Raw genomic sequence first — 6,392 nt, forward strand, 5'->3', positions numbered from 1 at the left:
ACTCAGCCTTGATGCTGTCTGGACCTGGTGAGAAAAAAGATGCAAGCAGCTTCTCTTCTGTGAGGCTACTAGGTTTACCAACTCCAGCCAACACTTCCACTGCAGGCAGGAGGTAATTTCTGCTAAAGAACACAGTCAAAATGCAGCCTTTGTGTGACAGGTAATTTTTTCACTAGCTGTACAGACCATGTTTCTGAATATTTTCTGGAGCAGCTGGATCTCTGCTGCTGTGATGCTCTGATAACGATTAAAGTACAGGCCATCCCTTCCAGGCAGGCTGTTAGAATCCATCCCTGGATTACACACTCTGTTAGCCAAAGGATGTCAGTGCTATGGTAATTAGTTTACCAGTCAGCCTCTGCAGTAGCAATTAAGGAAGGAGAAAGGGAAAGTGGATCTATAACACAAGAACAAGCTAAGAGTTGACAATTCAATAGTTAAGATTATACTGATGGGTATGACGTATTGCATGAAGTTTGGGGAAAATAAGAATTTCTAAAATGTTCTTCCCTGAGCAGCAGCAACAAACTAGTTTGTGGGTTTTTATCATATATAAAGCAGGATGAGCCTATCTACACATGGAATAGCCATCTCTCAGACATTATTTTTGAGAATAATCAACAGCTATGATAAATCTTTGGGGGGGGGGGGAAAAAAAGCACAGCCTGTCTTTTTTCTTCTACATGCTTGGCAGCTGCTGTCAAGACATTTTTGTTGGTGAAACACCGAACCACTTCCCTTGAGATGAAATACTTGTGAGAAGAGTTAACAAGGCACTTCTGTGAACACATGACAAAGTAGTTTGCATGAATAATTTAACAGGGTAGCTGAGTTTAAGAATAGCTGCAAGATTCCAAATTAAGTATAGAGACAAGAGCTTTAAAAAGCCTTTTCCCCTACTTTAAGCAGCTCTTCCAAAGGATACAGAAAGGCCTGTAAAGGCCCTATGAATCAAGAAGCTTCAGAATCCAGTGCCCTCTCTTGCCACTATTAATACCTCGTAGTAGCCTGCACTTTTTAAATCCTCTTTAGAGAATAATTTTTAAACAAACAACACTCAGGAATCAGTATAATTTCATAAAAGTTTAATGTGTGCTTTTAAAATAACACTATTTAATCGAGAGAAAGGAATCCACACATAAGAGTCTTTTTGGATGCTGGCAAAAGAGCTTAAATTAGAGACATACCCATGACCAGCAGGTTTAACCAGTAAGAATACAGAGAAAGCCTCACTGATTAATCACATTAATAATAATGAAAAGAATGTGCCCTCATACAAAGAGAGGAGCAAAAGATACCATTCCAGTCATGCAAATCTGCACTCACCTTCTCAGAACAGGTTTGCAGAAGTCTGGCAATTCCAGATAACATTTTCTTACCTCCTGTGGAAAGTAATCAAGAGCCAGCAAAGACAAATACTTTTCAGAGCCAACTATGTTCACCTTAAAATCTCACTTGCTGGAGCTTCTAGTGGGTTTGACTGTTACAATCCCAAATTTTAAGCCCTTTTAATTGTTTCCCTCCTCCCTGCATCAAAACCTTTCAATAGCTAAACAGCTAATCTGGAAAGAATTTATCAAGCTGTTTGACTGGAATGTTAATGGATAGTGACTCAAGCAATTGGCCACTTGCAAAGGCAGCAGCCCAGCTGCAGAGGGGGCTACAGCTGGGGCTTGTGCCAGATAAGGGAGAAGGTCGATAAAAAGACCCTTTGGAAGTGGGATAGGTGGGGAGGCATTGGGGTATTCACATGGAGGTCTGAAGGTGTTCATCCCTTCCCTTCTGATGGGGGCATAACTGGCTAAACTATGCTGTCCTGAGAGGCAGCTGTCACGTCTTAGAAGGTGTCATGAACCACAAAGACCCCCAAAGTGCCCACAAACTAATTTCTGAGGCCTTTCACCTATCCTTTCTTTTGTCTTTATACATTTTCTTAAATGTTATTTTTATGCTTCTGTGTTGTTATATTTCTACAGATAATAATCAAACCGGCTACATACCTCCTATCCTTTGCAACCAAATTGTTTTGAAATAAACCCAGAATATATATATTCATAAACACCGGCCATTTAGTGTTGTTTCACTCTACTCCACCCCAAGGGATGTATTATTAACAAGAACCTCAGTTACCCCACCTTTAGGGGTGGGTTGTAACACAAGCATAATACAAAATGAAAACAGCTGTCAATGAACACACTGTGAATGTAGAGAGTTCACTAGGAGAAGGGATTTGTAAGAAGTAGGATAACTAAAAGCCATGTATTTGATGCTTTGGTCTAGGATGCTAACCATATAAAGCATAAAGTTTCATCTTACAAACCTGAAATACACCTTCAACCTGTAAGTCTTTCTTGCATTCTGAAACAAATTCAACTCTTGGAGAAATAATTACACATCATTTACTATCTTGGATGATCTCTCTTCTGTAGACATTGTAGGCAGCTTGAGGCAGGTTGTCCATGACTATAGCAAATGCAAATATGGGATGTTTTTTTCACCCAGCCAAAACTGAAGCCATTGCACAACTTCATTGCACTGAATACACAAAATACAAGTGTGAATTACTTTTGTAACCCTAGCTTGGACACAACAGAGATACACTGATTTTGAACCATTCTCTCACCTTGGAAAAGCAATATAACGTGTGAAACTAACTAGCAGAGGACATGAAACTTAAACAGTACCTGGAAAGCACCACATTAAATGGGTTTAATTGCATTAAGCCTTCAGTTCTTAAGAGAAAATGCAGTTATTGATATTCCTTTGCTAGTGGACTTTTTATTTTTTCCCCCACTCATAAAGCATGTTTAAATACCCATCTTGCAGGTACCTAGCTACAAGACTCCTCTCACCTAATTATTGGCATTTACATTTAACTCCTGTTTTTTTTATCTCTGACAAGATATGAATACAGCCTAATGCAAGATCTGCTATGAAGACCATCCCTATGATTTCTTTACCAGATAGCTGTTACAGGGCTTTTCATCCATCACAGCTACTGTGGCTCCTAAAGTGTTATTTTGTATCTAAATTCATCTAAAGTTTGTAAGCAAATTAAACAAGGTGGTAACACAAACTTTTGTAGTATTTCAGCGTTGCTTAGGTTCTGGGTGAAACGCCCCCACAAAAGCAGCTTCTTGAAGAAAAACTGTATTTGATGATGGATTGAAAACATTACCTTGTGTGAGTGCTCTACTGCCTGTAAAATGAAGATTCTTCAGACAGGCTGCTGGAAAAGGGAATGCTGTTTGCCTTGAAGCAGCTCTGATGCAGATTTTATTTCCTGAAGGTGTTCAACTGTTCTCCACCACCTGCCCCAACAATTCTAATGGCTCTGCTCTCTCCATCCCCAGTTGATGGACAGCTTCATGGGAACTGTAACAGTAGCTTGACTCATTTTACCAGAGCCTAGAACTGCTAACATATGGCAGTCAGCCTTCTCATCACAAGCAAGATGACAGCCCAAGAAGTGGTGGAGGTGGGATCAGAAAACAAAACCCAGAAACTAATTCTAACTATGGAGCCTTGGATTTCTGCTCTAAGGCAGAATAGGACAGTCTGCAGCTGCGTTATTCTGTTCAAGTTGGTTACAAACATGAATACATCTGTATTGCCTGAAAACAGCTGAGAGAAAGGATAGTCTAGCAACCATACCTTTCATCTCTCTCTTCTTCTCCATGCCAGACAGAAGCAGAGGAGTCAAGTAAAATAAATTTTATGGCTGCTTTATACTCCCACACTGCTGGCACACAGGCTGTTTGCACGTAACTGTGCAGCAGGCAGAAAAGGACTGAGTTCTGTCTCAGAGAATGATTTTGCTCCCTTTAACCTTTTGTAATGTTCTGAGAGAACAATAAACCAACACAGTATTACATCAGGTGCCACATGAAAACCTGTCTCAGGTGATTTCTCTTGCCCTCTGCACTAAAAAAATATAGTTTGGTCAAGCTTTGAGATGCACTGGTTTGGTGGATGGTTGTGGGTTTGTTTTAAAAAAAAAAAAATCTTCTCCTATCATCACTTACTTTCAGTAAGTATTTCTGAAAACTGTTTGGGGTTTACCAGGATAAAAAAATAATTGACCTTTGCCCACTTTTCCTACTGTTTCAATGAGAAAATTTAAGCTGTGAAGTTTCTCTTAGATAAGAATTACACATTTGTTTCCACCCTTGGTAAAAATTAAGGAATCACAAAATCACTACGATTGGAAAAGAGTTCTAAGACCATTGAATCCAACCATCAACTCAGCACCACTGTGTTCACCACTAACCCGTGTCCTTAAGTGCCACATCCACCCATCTTGTGAACACTTCCAGGGATGATGATTCTGGAAAATCTCTGCCAAACAGCAGAGATCTTATATCTTAATCAACTGCTTGTACTTTTACCACCAGGTCACAAATGCATTTGGAAAAAAATTACTAACAGAATGATGGTTGCTACATTTCTTCCCTGCTCACACGCCATTTAAAATTCTAAAACAAACAATCCCCCTGAAAGCCTACCTGCTGCTTAGTTACAACTTAGTCAAAGACAAGATTCCAGGGAGCTAGTAGCAAGATTTACCTACCCAACAGACTACCCCAGGAAAAATTACTGTGTTTTGCCTAAAACATTTGAAGGTTTCTTCTCCTTTCCAAATGTACATTCAAAAAGACTGGAAGAAGCATTAAAAACCCACCTGGCCTTAAAAGAGATTGATGATGACCGCAGCTTTTCTATGTCTCTTCTTCCACTGCTTCTTCATCAAGCTTGGTTTTGCAACAAACTTCATCCAAGAGAAAAGATGTGCCAGCCCCCATCATGACAAATTAAAGGTTACAGCATCAAATGAAGACTTAAGAGTTAATCCATCATTCTTTGAATTTACTAGGTATTTATGCCTGGTTTGAAGTAAAGATAGAAACATTCAAACTATGTTTGTTTCCTTCCTATCAGCAGCTTTCTAAAAACCCAGGAAAAAGGTAACTTTTTATGTTTTATGCAGTTTTTAGAGAACTGTGTCAGGAAGGAGAGGTAACATTTTATTGCACCATTCAAACAGACAAGTAAATCCCCATTAACTTACCCCTCCTCTTGAGGATCTGGAAGACTCCAAGGCCAGCCTAGAAATTAGGCTTCCCAGTCAGTGCACTATGCTACAGCTCTACCAGCACAGGAAATGAGTACAGTGGATAAATCATTTACTGCAAGCCTCTGGAAACCACAGGGAAAAAAAAAAAAGGAAAAAAAGAAAGAAAAAAAGAAAAAACACATAAATAAAAATACTTGCCATTTCATGAAATTACAGTGCTAATGCCTCTTGTCTGTCAGTCTGCCTAGATGTTATTACCTACACCACCCATTATGTTCTTGTCCATTAGAGAGGTTCAAGGAGGACCTTTTACTCCTTCCCCGAAAGAGAGCAAGTTAATCTTCCTTCCAGGAGTAAAGAGCCCTCTGTCCTCTCAGAGATAGAATAAAGGGCAGAAAGAGAAGTAGTATTTCATTTATACCACAGGAAAGTTCAGATTCTGGAAAGCTTTAGACAAATATGGGTTAACAACTCCCAGTTTCTCCTTTGCAAAGCTCTTGCTTGCCCTTGGTGCTAGCTTCTCCATTCATGGCCAGCCAGATTTAGCACTGACCAAGACCACTACTCGTACAAGCAACTGTAGAGCACAGAACAAGGATAATGGAATTATATTGTCCTTTCCCCAAAAGTAAAGTTAATTTTTTAAATGAAGTTCCACACAGATAATACAGCATTGAATAGGGTTGTCTGAAGAAGACTGTCCAGATTACTCCGTTTGCCACTGAGACCTTCATGAAAACCAATCTGCAGAAGGAAACTAACCAGAAAGCATGTGTGTATTCTAAAACAGCACCATCTAAAATGCAGAACTCTAGAAAAATTCAGCCTTCCTTTGAATATTTCCCTTCCCTGCACTTATATCTCTCAATACAAGGCAGGTAGAGAAAATCACTTTCCCTCTTCTTCTGTGGATTTATGAGAGACCAGGCACTTCACAGAAAAATTTTGAAAGAAAATTGGGGGAAAAATTTATCTGTCAAATGTAAACAAACAAAATCAGGTATGTAATAAAAAATACAGAAGAAAACCAAGAAGCAACTACAAAGGACTTTTTTATAAACCAGGATTTAAGCAATCCCTACTCATTGCCCAACGCCATTTTAAAACTACCAAAGCACGTCAAATCTTGCTTTCTTTGGTTTTGACAGCAAATCAGCTATCTGATGAAAGTAAGGCAATGATACTAACAAAGATTTCCTATATTCAATGCAGTAACTGCTTGACATCATAAAACCAGCTCAAAGAGACTTTCCCAAAACTCTCTTCCCTTCTTAATTACCTTTTTACTGTTGACTTGACCATATACTAGATTTCCAAA

The sequence above is a fragment of the Coloeus monedula genome, assembly GCF_965178545.1.
Source record: "Coloeus monedula genome assembly, chromosome: 2".
Taxonomy (NCBI): Eukaryota; Metazoa; Chordata; class Aves; order Passeriformes; family Corvidae; genus Coloeus; species Coloeus monedula.